The 13,165-nt window shown below is 41.6% G+C and overlaps 1 protein-coding gene across 3 annotated transcripts in view; it reads left to right on the top strand.

Annotated features, from left to right (window-relative positions):
* Unc-115a (actin binding LIM protein Uncoordinated 115a) overlaps window positions 1-13,165 on the top strand; it is a 66,940-nt gene that overhangs the window by 23,544 nt on the left and 30,231 nt on the right. The window lies entirely within an intron of this gene.

A 13,165-nucleotide genomic window follows, 5' to 3' on the forward strand; every position in this document is an offset into this window, starting at 1 on the left:
ATAACAAGCACTTATGAATGTCAAAAAAATCTACCACCGGTTCGGAAAAACCTATGTAGAAATCTATGTAGAATCATGTTTGTTTTACATTGGTCGGTTCTGACGTGGGCAGCAGATTCAATCGCTTCGCTATATTCATTTACGCGCTATACCGCTACCAAGATAGATTTTCTTTTATTACTCTGTTGTTGATCAGTTTTTATTTATTTTCAAGAAAATCGCATAGCTAATACATATGCTATGTTTACGGCAAATACGTAGCGTGCGTTTCATAACAGTCGTATAAAAACCATTACTCTCTCGCCGCGAGGTAATCAATCACGGGCAAAAATAGATATCGATTGAACGAATTCCACTTGTTTCAACAAGATAATCACTCATCCTCGAGCACAGAGCTTTGCCTAACGTGCGAATATATCGCCATCTCTATGATCCCACGACGAATCCGACGTCTCAATGAATCTGTACGAGTATACCATTCAAGGGTCATTGTTATTGAAGAAAACAATCCAGTATTGTTTAGCAATCTAGCTAGAACCAATTCGTAGTGGCGCCTGTGAAACAATTAACTCAGGTTTATTACATATCCCGCCGGCTAGTCTCATTATGGTTTATTTCACCGCAGGGTACCGTACAACAGAACGCACGTTCAAGTTCAGACCCCAGGAAATGATTTGCTTAGGTCTAGCGCGTCTTCCTGGTTGGTCGCTGCTAACGAAAAGCTCGATGTGACGTTTGCCGCGTTGATTGTTGCTGCTATAAGCGGAACATGATCATGAATGAGCACTATCAGCGATCAGATGGTTACGCAATGCGTCGGTGTTTGCCAACACAACAATCTCGGCAATGACATCAGTTAGCTATTTCTAAGTAGGATTATGGCCTCTAAAACGATTTTGCAGCAACAAAACATAATACCTAGGAAGTTTCACAGTGCATATATTAACTTTCAAGTAAGGAAAGAGCAAACATAAATCGATTCCGAGACGTGCGCGGCCCACGGCTTAATATTCCGTCTACGTCTTTCCCCAACACTAGCTTTGTCCATCTTAGCGATTGCATTTACCTTGAGTTGATCATTTATGATGTCATCTTGTTTAATAAAGCCTTTTTGACCTTCCTATTATATGTCAACCACATTAATGACTGGATAAGCATTTTAAGGTTATGCCCCGAAGCCATTAAACATTGTAAAGACATCGGTCACAATCACAACGTATATTGAGGACAAGAGGATATAAACTTAGTTTGGTTTGCCTCAACCCCGCATAACGTAGCCTTGCATAAAGAATTGCTCGTGAATCCGGAACAAATCATGTCGATTCCACCGACAAGCGACAATGCATTTTAATGTAGGTATGGGGTATTATCCTCCATTTCAGTGGTTCGCCATGGTCGGTGCATTGATGGCAGATAGCGCCGCTCTAGTTGTTCCCAATGCTGATTCATTGCTCAATTGGTCTGAACTTGAGCTGTTGTAGCGATGAATTAAAACTCACGTAATGGTCATTGTGCATAGCCTGTAGGTAGTGTAGACAAACAGACAAACGTTTCATGGTAATGTAAGAATTGCGAAATTTCCACAATGTTTACTCCATAGACGTGCTTGTTGATTGGATAAAATTCAGAAATAATGCAGGGATTGGTTGGCTCGCATGATGCAATGTCAGATGCACAAATTATGATCACTTCTTACATCTAACGTTTCAATGACGTGTCATATTGATAATGAGAGCTTGTTTTTTTAAGCGACTTAAAGGAAAAGGAGGAGGTTACCAATTCGGTTGTATTTTTTTGGTTGTTACCTCAGGACTACATCATTTTTGAACCGATTTGAAAAAAAAAATCGTTTGTATAGGAATACCTCTAATTAGGTCCCATAGGCACGAAATCAGGATCTGATAAGGAAATTGAAGGAACTCTTCAAATATTGTAGGTACACCTATGGTAATATGGATATATACATATAGTAACTCGTGCATTTGCTCTTTAACATCATTTGGTGAAGTGGAACCAATGATAAAGACAAGTGAAGACCACTGTTGACCACCGGAGTTAGGTACTACTCAATAACAAGTATTTCACGGGTTTAATTTTTACAGTTTATTTTAACACAGTTGCTAAGCAATTTATGCTCCTCGTAATGCATATGGTGAAATGGAACGGATGGTGAAGCACCAGGACTTTTGAACAATGAATGTCTCTGCATCGGAAAAAGCAATCTTTCGTAAAAGGTGATGAGCAGTTGATATGAAACTATTTACTCCAATGTTATTTGAGAATTCGCGTTCGCGTTGCAGTTTGAAGTACTCAGCAAACAGCGTTTCTTGGCAAACTCGAGTCCCTTCTCGACTTGCCCTCGGCCGTATATTGGCTTTTGGCACGGAGTCTAAACAAACGTGTTACTCGGCACTTTAAGATTTTTTTAGGTCGATGACTTGAATAGAAGAATAGAATAGAAATGACTTTATTCATCCACAACACAGAATATCATAACAAGATTTAAAAATATACATATAATTATCATTCATTAAAGTTAAACTACAAAGTTAAAACTATTGATACTTTACCAATCAAAATGTTTCGAAAAGAAGAAGTGAAGTACTTGCTAACGTTATAATTCAATCTTTCATAATAACGTTTACTAATTTCTTAGCCTCAACCTGGTTGATTTTATCGAAATTAAATGGTGTGGGAAAGCCCTTAAAAAGTAAGGTTTATTAGTTTAATAGCTGTTTTTGGTGTTTTATCGAGACTCATGATCAGTGTAAGTTGTAGGCGCGCCTGTATCGCACAGGCGGCGCGAGCCACACGTACCGACGGACAGTTCCCGTCTTGTCTCATTTGTTTACATTTGCATAAGCCAACATGAACAGGTTTCTATGTATCTTGCGATAAGCAGTTCCCTTCTGAGTCAGTGCCGTGTTTATACTATGTTGTGTTTATTTATTTATCTTTTCTTTATTTTCAGGTAAGGAATCTACAATTGAGAGGATAACTCTGGGATCAGGAATGATCGGTTGCTGAAAATCATTGGTATGCAATAATTTAACGTCAAATAGTTGGTTGAGCTGGGCTATTGCCATATTCAATTGTAACTGTAACTAAGTGCCGACGTTACCAATCTTTTGTATAGTAGTCCGCCGCTAAGAAGTCAATCCTGACACCTGTCATCCTGCTACTAAATACGTTTTTTTTTTTTTGTTTTTTGACGTATTCAGTATGGGAGTGACACGTGTCAGGATTGACTTTTAACGGTGGACTACTATAGAATTACGTTGCCCGTGGGTTTTAGGAAGCTAGTACTAATATCATATATCAAACTTTATTGCTCGAGTCGAAGATTCGTCAACAACGAAATATTGTGACAATTCCATTTAGTAAGAACTCTCAATTCCTGATTGTAGTTCAGTATTTTTTTGCGTGATTGATATTGTTTATCATTATCATCTAACCCACCTCTGTCTGTTTTTGTTGTAATACATTACAAGGCGGTACCATTTATTTGATACACCTATTATTAAAGCACACGAGAAAGTTTATAAGCTTAGAGCTGATATTTTTCAACATCCGGCTACTATGATTGCACGTTCTTTTTTTCATCTTTTCATTCCACAATAATGACCGCAGACATCGCCATTAGTTTTACTACAAAGTGACATAATATATTTGATTGTCCGAAAGTCCGAAACGGACTAGTCGGTGCTCTGCAGTGATTTGATTAATCAGGCACTTATCTATTTGGAACTCATAACCCTTGTTCGTTTTAACCTTATTGTAGTGATATATGTTATCTGGTTTCTTGGCACCGCTGTCATACTTAGCGTGCTTAGCATGGCTTTTACTTTTATAGCCAGATTGTAGCAACTGTCATGTAACCAGCTTAGCACTTCAAAACGGCGTTCTGATAAGAGAGTAACGAGATGGAAAAGATGCGATCTTTCCAGAATAGGCGCAGTGAAAGGCCAAGATAGTGAGCTCTGTAGATTGCATCTTACACGTGTCGGTATTCAGCTTTCTATTTTTTGCGTATTGCCGGCTAATTTCAGCCGCTCGGAATAGGGACCCGTGATGGATCGCAGGCGCTTGCATCTAATCACATTACGTGGTTATAATAGTGGCTTAGAAAGTTCTGCGCAGCTGATGATATGGTGTCATGCCCAGAATTACGAGATGAATTGTTATTGATGGTTCTTCGACACTTTTTGCTTATTACAGCTCCATTGACCTGCCGAGGCCTAAGCACAGCAGGTAGTTTAAGTTCAGCAATTGTAATTATGAAAAAGATTATGCCGCACTAGTGCAAAAACTCTAGATCGCCCATATTTTAAATGTGTGTGTGTGGTACGTTGTACATTTCTGTGGATATGTAGATACAATCTGTTTCTTGATTGAATTTCTCTCTAGTCAACCGACGTAGCATCTTATACTGCGTATTAATCCCTTTGCGTGTTCGCGCTTTCCATCAATTTGCGGGACAAGGTAATGGCCCCGGCTGGTGGTCGCGGGAAAGCAGACCAACTGGTGCCCGCTGTTGCCACCGCGGCTCCGGCCATGCCAGCTAGGTCAATTAATTTGTAATACTGACGGAAAATTGTTAAAAAGTCGATAGTACTTAGGCGATACTTCAAGTTCAAGTGGTGACAAAATTTTCCTCTACATAAGCACAACTATTTCATTAAAATCGAGTGAAACATTTTGTATTGTGTTTAGTTGGCACAGGTGTTCAGGCATCAGGCTTCAGATGGGGAAATAATCATGCGTTGAATTCGCCTGAGCTCAATAATACTTACGTTCGTTCCACATCATCCACTGTCAAAACAACAGTGTTATTAAGATTCTGCGCGCCCGGACAAGAAACTATGTAAAGTAGCCGATCAATTTGATGGGTGTATTTAAATAACAATAGGTTGGATCATCTGTTGTGGCGGCTAATGATCGTGCGCACACGTGGCGCATGGCACAGCCACATGCGGTGATGTCACCGGCGGCGGGAGCGAGGCCGCGGGAAACCGAGGGAAATTGTGCTCATCCTGCCACCGCCAGTCCGCCACTCGCGAGCCTATCTCGAGCTTGGCATTCATGTCGGTCACGGCTAAATAAGAATTATGGAAACGTGTAATCGTAACACGTATGTTTGTTAGGTTTGTAAGAACACGTGAGGTAACGCCGACGGCGGCATGTTTATAAAACTGCTCAACGTCAATGAATTAACTCTAAACCTTGGAAATTAAAGCAGAGGCGTGCAGGCGAGAATACTAAACGATTGTAGGTCTAATGATAATGCAAATTGACGCGATAATGAGTGTTGACTTTAAACCTACGAGCACATAACTTTAAACGGACGAAATGAATGCTTTCTATTTAAAACCTTGACAGTGTCGCCACTAATGCTGAGATAATAGACGGTCGTGACACCGTAATTACGGCGTGTGTATACTTCACTGCGAACTGTTAATCTCTCCCGTCGTCGCCCGCTGTCGCGCGAGTGCAGCAGCGGAATCGACGATTTATCTAAATCATACCGCAGGAGAAAGCCTCTTGATTGACAGCACAATTTGTCACGAGGTCTCGCCGACGCTGGACGCGCCGTGACAAATGAGCGATGCACGGGAACCTGACCCCTAGCCCCGTTACGAACAGGTGATATGCTTTTTACCTCCGCATTCATCATCATTACGCTCCTCAACGGCCGGTTTCTCTATAAAACAAAGTAAAGCTTTCAACGTCGAACCACAAACTTCTTTCCTAATGGAACACGTAACCGCTGCATCCTCTCATTTTAGATCTATGTTTCGCAAGTCGCTTGTCAGTTTAAATTGCGTTAAACATTGTATCGGACTGATGCAAAGTGAAAATCAATAGCGTTGCACAAGGGTGAAAGCAAAGTCCATTACTCTACTAATTTGTTAAGTAACAGAGATAACGTGTTAATTGTGCGCCGCTCGGGCTGGCGTGGCGGGGTCACGACGCCGCTGCTGTTATATTTCCTTCACTATGTACGTTTGTTTCATATATTTTATCCTCTGCATCGCTTGTTAATTAACCAGGAGATTTATTACCAGGTCTATTAGAAACCTAGACGGTTTAAGTGTTCCATTGAAATGCAATCCCTGCACTGGTGTCGAGTGCGAGAATACCATCGGTAATAGACTGCGATTCCTGCGATGCTTTTGGTTATAGCAGAGCAGACTAGTGCTAGATAGTATTTTTATTAATGAGCTTTCTTGTCCGCTCATTAGTTTTTGTCATTTATTATTTCCTGTGACATTTCCGCTTTCCAGTATGTTTTGGCTTTAGTTAGAGTGGAGATTGGCAATTTGTTTTGCTACGAACATTTAATTGTGGAGAGATGTGATCAATCATAATGTTCAATTATTTTATGGAAATTTGAAATATTCGCTATCACCTTTAACGGAGGAGATGCCAGCGAAGGTGGTAATCCCGTTCGTGAAGCGGCGCCAGCGACGCGGTAATGGCTGTGGTTAGCGATGAGCTGCGTCCGCGTCGGCCCCGTAGCACTTGCACTGCCCATTACTGCGGCAATTGCACTCATAGTGCACTCGAGTAGAATTCGTTCGAAATAAATGCGATTAGAGTATGGAGCTTATTTTCTATCCGCAATGGTAGTCCAAAATGTATGCGTGATTTATGCGCTAGAGAAGAGACCGTTTTTTACGTGTGGAATGCGGTATTTAGGACATTGTTCCAAAATATACTGAGGGACATGCGATTTCCATACGCAGGAATACGTCCCTTTCAGTGGCGTAGCTAGGTAACCAAAGGCCCTGGGGCAAAAAATAAACTAGGGCCCCAACTAAACTATTTAAAATAGTTTGTTCCGTATTCGTTCGTCGTGTTTTTCGCAATTCGACTTACTTCAGCAGATTTCTCATTTATAGTTTGTAAGTTAGAGTCCGAGGGGCCCCATGTGCTTGGGGGCCCCAGGGTACTGCCCCGTCTAGCCTTCCAGTAGCTACGCCACTGGTCCCTTTTCTAATTAGGATCCACCACCAACATGAACGAACGCACGGAATTGTTTCCGAAACGCGCTAACTTTTAATTCATTGCCAGGCCAGGCGGTGAAGTTGAGGGATTAGCCAAACACGACAGCGAATGATGTATTGAGGAAGCAGCCGGCTGCGGTCTGCAAAATGCCTCCCTCGGGAGCACCGGCCGTCCGGCCCCCGAGGACCGTCTCTGGCTTTGTTTCTACATACGCACTTATTCTCTGACATCGAAAGTAGAGTCCTTGGCTCAATTAATTTGATGCGCCCGCTTGGTCAACAATTAAAGTGTTGCGATGTTATGCGTTTACTGACACATTGTTGTGAATTAGCAATATCCAAGTCGCTTCGTGGCCATGCCCCTAATCGAGCTGATTTATAGTCGTTTGAAGCATGCTGCGTGTGACAGCATTGGCAATATCAGTGACTCATTTGTTTGCGAACGGGACTGGAATGATAATGGCGACATTAGCATCGTCTGGTACAAGCCAGCTCCGTTACTCCGATGTTTTTTTGCCATTTGATATCATCCTAATCGCAATGGCGGCTGTAATTGACAGCGCGTTCGCTGCTGGTGAGTCATGCCTCTCCGAATTTGTAAAGATACATCGCGAACTCGCGAGTTAGTCAGCTAAGCAGCTACTATTATGTATACATACGTAATTGCATGTGTAACTCGCGATTCTCAGTTTCGATACAAAGGCGTGTAATTAATGCAAGCACTCTCGATTGATCAGTCGGTAAAAAGTGATGATTTGCGATTACACGCCACTTGAGATTTTTCTTGCGATCTGTTGGGAGAATGTGGAAAAAGTGCACATGAGCGTGCAGGAATCCATGTTTGGTATCGTAATAATGCTTGATCTAAAATAAGAGCGAGTAATAGATATTACTTGGTCGGCGAATGCGCCGCGTCGCGTCCTGGTCGCTCCATGGCAATTACTCCGCTTTTTACTGCTGATCGATCAGTAGTCAGCAGCAGCGGTCGTAAATAAATCGATCGCGGAGGAATGCGCGGGAAAGGCTAATGTGTCATATTTATTTAAGCACCTGCACTGATTTGCCAAGTGATATATGCGGACGAGATTGTAATTTGGCTGGTGCTGTCGTTACTGCAGATTTATTTTTTAAAATTACCAAAGTCTAGACAGTTTTATTACACTATCTGTTCTTTTAATTGATTTTATTAAGACTACATTTCTTTCAATCAGATTAAGTAATGCATATTTGACTTGATCTCATGTAAGTTAGTTTATTCAAGTCTTCTGCCGCTACCGCCGCTGGTTCGTGGCGCGCTGTCAGTCATCCTCTCACCTGTTATTTTGTTGTCATGAGCCGCGGTTTTTGCGGCCGCCAGTGACTCACGCGCACGGCTCTTAGACGAGTTTTTTCTATGTTTTTGTTTGAGTGTAATTTTATAATGTGACTGGCGGATTGTTGGTCCGTGATAACCAGCACCAGTACTCTATTAGAGGTCACTAGAATCATGAATGTCTTTGTGTGTTGAGTATTACAACATTCCTCAGGCTCGCACCTGCCGAACCAGGAAACAATGAGTCGTAGCTTGGTTGATAATCTTGCAAAGCAGAATGCCAAATGCCACATCTACAATCTCCGTAAGGTTTCGTACTCCCGTTGAGCTTTGAGATGCTAGCAAATGAACTGTCAACAAACAAAGATTTATGCTCAAATAAACATTTTATAGAGAAAACAAATATTCAAAGCCTAGGTAGGCCATAAACTTAGACTGCCAGTAAACGGAATGAAGTCGCAGCTACACTTCAAACGGCGAACATTACCTATAAAATGGTCTATGAAATAGCATGTCGAGTTGTTCTAGTGCTACCAATAAGGCATTAAATTCACGAGCCCCGGGCTAATCCGTGGACGATGCGGAAGCTGCGCGGGCGCTGGCGAGCTGCCAGCCCCTTATTTATACTATGCATTCCCTCCACTCGGCTCTGAGACTGACTTTACATACGAGTAGATGATCCATCCTGTACCTGGAAAGTAGGTCCTTACTGGCTGGAGGCCGTTACTGGTAGGCCATGAGTCGGTGGCTCATGTCGGTGCCGCGTCAAGCTCAAACGGTGATGCTTTCAGTAGCGTTTTCGCAAAAGATAATTTTATAGAAGGAGAAGAGATGCTTTCAACTGATTGCGAGTGCTTGCGACAATATTACAAAGACGCTCATTAGAACAACGGCGGCGGAGCGACAAGTAATCAACACAAATCCTTCCGTCTGATTGCTCGACTACTCTCAGCTCAGATGTAGCTGTCGCTGTCGAGGCGTGTTAGCGAATTCTGCTTATCTTGTGTAGGGAGCAAACAGCAATATTTCGTTGGAACAAACTTTAATCCAACCTGATGGGTTGGAAGGTATTTTTAACTATCTACGCTGTTTTACTTAAAGAAACCATCGAGCCAGCTTTTTGTTTTTAGTTTACACTCCAAACGGCGTCTCGAGCTTGACACTCCTAATAAATGTCTGTTAAAATGGAACTCCTTTCCAAAGCGATATACAAAAAGTAAGTTGTCACGCGCTTCTCATATTTGTGGGGCATGACGGTTCACGTCGAGATATCGGGGGATTAGGGGGCATTGCGAGGCTTCGGCTGGCATTCTGGCGTCGGCCGGCGTTCATTAACTAAATTAATTACACCTGTCGGAGACAGCGCTGGAAATAGCGCGCCGCTGTTCAGGTTGACAGCATTTTGCTCACGGGGGCTACTACGAAATTCGAAAATCGAAGTTCGTATTGTATCGTTCCTCTCACTTTAGTATTAAATAATATAAGCGTCAGCGGGACGGCAAGATACGAACTTCGATTTTCGAATTTCGTAGTAGCCCCCTTGTACCGAACATGTGTTTATGTGTATTCTTTGTGTAAATTGCATCTGAATTTCACAGTGCTTTGGTTTAACTGTTATGCTTTGAAGCTGTTATGCTGTTATGTAATAAATAATAAATAAATAAAATTAACATTCTAGAAGTATTTCATGTTTAGAATATAATATAGGTAGGTACGCAAGTTGTTGTTTCTCTTCAAACTCGTCTCAACAGGATCATTGGTTGCTTTTCTTTCATATTGGAGCAGATTATTTCGATTATAATTCCACATGGTTCGTTGACCTGTGCGTGACTGGTCATCCGTAGTCTTACGCAGGTGAACGGAAACTTATAATCAGATATTCTCGAGGGTTTTGCGATACTTGGCTAGATTACCTATTTTATACTACTTAAATATTTTCCTTGTCGGCGCTGTTCTAGCGCACAAAAGAAAGAGTTATCATTTCATGGAACACGAAACGGAGTCACGAAGAACCGTCACGACACTCGTGCGAGTTTAACTTTGAGCAGAACTCCACAAAAAGTATACCGAGACCTACCGGCGCCGCCGGATTGTGTCTGCAGTTTTAAACTCGTTTGTTTGTACCTAAGTAGTTTTAGCTTACGAGATTCCGTTTGCGTGTTTTGGGTTATGGTTTCGGGGTGGAAATTTAGTTCGGCAGAGTGCTTAAATAATAAAACCAAGCAGACCGATAACCATTAGCCACCAAACAATACAAATAATATATTCCTTATTGAACATCTACATCACAAATCAATAGTGTATGTTAAACAGCAAGGCCCAGTATAGGCTTTGCAGTTGTCTTTACGATGCGTTTTGCCTCTATCTACCGAATCGGGGCAAAAAAGAGCAGTTTTGACGCGAACGATTGATGTTGAAAGACATTTATTACTTATTAGATTCAATTGGGCACTGATTGGTGTCAAAGAGCTGCGGACGTCATTGGACCGAAGTCAAATTAATTGATTCCATTTAGTGTTAACGCTTAGAAAATCAAAATGACAGATTCAGCTGTGTAGGAAGTAGTGGCCTTCTTACACATCTTTTCATCAACAGACCATGAAACCAAAACTTACACAGACGACGCAACTTAAAGTTAAAATGGTAATACTCGTAATAGTCGTAATCCCTTTTATGGCACTAAAACTCATCAAACGCTTTTTGGATTATGGGACTTCGCGCTGCGCTGCCTCAATCGGCCCATACATATTTGTTTAACTAAACACCAGATCTAATCGCCACTCAACCCTCTGCTTCTAATTAAAAAACTATCTGTATTTAAAAAGATGCAGCCGGACTTCCGAAAGGTGCCCCTCTATAACCTCCAGATGCGCTTTACTACCGCCTGACTTCCTAGCACGGCACGCGCCGGCACAGCTGCTTCCGATCACCACGCACCAATCACGCTTACTTCTGTTACAATAAAGTCTTATTTCCCCAGCTAGCTGGCTCGTGCCGTGCTATATACAATGCGATTCATAGCAACAGCAACCCTCTGTGTTTCTTTATAAGGCTGAATATCCTGTACTTTTGAAGGTGCATCTAAACAGATGTTTGGTTTGTGCAGTCGACAGATGGATGCGATCGTTCGACCTGCTGTTATCAAAACAATCTGAGCGAAGGGTTCTTGTGTATGATGTTCACATGACGCTGCTGAGTATACTTGTTCTCTAAAGCTTGATAACTTGGAATTCATAAGTTAAATTAAATAGGTTTTTGGCGGTGACAGTGTCCGGTGGTGAATGAATGATGACGACGCCGATAATGCAAAACATTTTTTTTATCGTCCTTTAATTTGTATTCAGATTTTTTTTTAAAGAATCTGCGTTGGATTTAATAACAATCTAAATGAAAGTGTTACGAGTGAATTGAGCTGCTGCAATCATTCGATAAAACAACAAAATAGTCTGCAACTAATTGTTACTGGTTACTGCTTCACGATTTCGCCACCCATTTTAAACCGTTACTACGGCATCCATAAAATAAAAAGCGAAATTTAATTTTCGTGTCTAATGTCTAATAAACGCTGACCTAAAAACAATAATAAACACTGACCTTCGCGTTATTACGGCTGCTCGTAAAACCGATATTTCAACAAGTTATACCGACGCAGGTTGCCGCGCAGTGCAGCCGATAATTTGTCAGAGCATTTGTACCCTGGGCCTGGGGGACTAATCGGACTGTTGCATTAACTCTAATCGTTGGACACAATGCTCACTTTGCTGTGGTGCTGCAGGGGTAAAGTCATTGAGCACGTTAGCGGCCGCGGCCTGAGTCGTCCCCTCGTTCGTGGCCCCTGCCCTGCCCGTCAATTGACCCCGACACGTTTAATTCCAATTTATTACTTTGCTCTTATTAACAACTGGGCGCCGAAATCGAAAAGTTTGTGGCCGCGACACCTCTTAATAAACGAACGGGGTGAGCGCGCGGCTCCGCTCCGCCACGTGATAGGTGCCATGCCAGCTTTATTGCCTCTAAAATGAGTCTAATGACTGAGTGAAGAGGTCATATGATAGCTGATGATAGTGACCTTGATAAATTTGTTTCGTTCATTATGAAAAATGGACAGATTAGATAAAAAAGTATAAAAACATTTTAAATTGATACGAGTATAATGAATGAGTTCTTTATTATAAAGACGTGTAATATTCTCCAATGCCGTACACACATACTCTTGTCACATCTTCTGAAATTAGCAGCGTTATTGCTTTTTTCCGTGAATCTTTTTTCTTTTTACAAGCTTTTATTTAGTTTCACCTGTCCCGTTGTCTGTCTGCAGTTAAATCTTGCTAGTTAAATTCTACCAACTTCCAGTAGTCGGATTGACTAGAACTTTGGCATACTTATGTGACATGACAATACAGTAATCTGGTAGTGACATCCTGGTATTCCGGCCAGGATCCTCTCCGCAGGACGGAACTCTTTAACGGTTAATGGCTCGACTTGAAATTTGGTATGCAAATGTAGTTTGGGTGACAATGCAAGTAAAGTCGACAAAAAGTACAGAGAACATTCGGAAAGAAACATAATTATGTTTTAGAATACAAATATGAATGATAAAAAGAAAATAATCTTCAGAGTTAGTTTATATTGACGTGGTAAGAGCAGTGGAGTTACCAGAACAATATCTGACACCACATAGCTTGCATAAATATCTGATACGACTCTATTTCTAGAGCCGGTAAGACGTGTCAGATATTTATGCACGCTCCGCTGTGGCAGATATTAACGCAGGTGACTGTACAGTACATTAACAAACATGCAGATAGAAAGTAAAAAACTTTGAACATGGCGCATATAAATAAAA

This window comes from Choristoneura fumiferana, chromosome 25 (genome assembly GCF_025370935.1).
Source record: "Choristoneura fumiferana chromosome 25, NRCan_CFum_1, whole genome shotgun sequence".
In the NCBI taxonomy this organism is placed as follows: Eukaryota; Metazoa; Arthropoda; class Insecta; order Lepidoptera; family Tortricidae; genus Choristoneura; species Choristoneura fumiferana.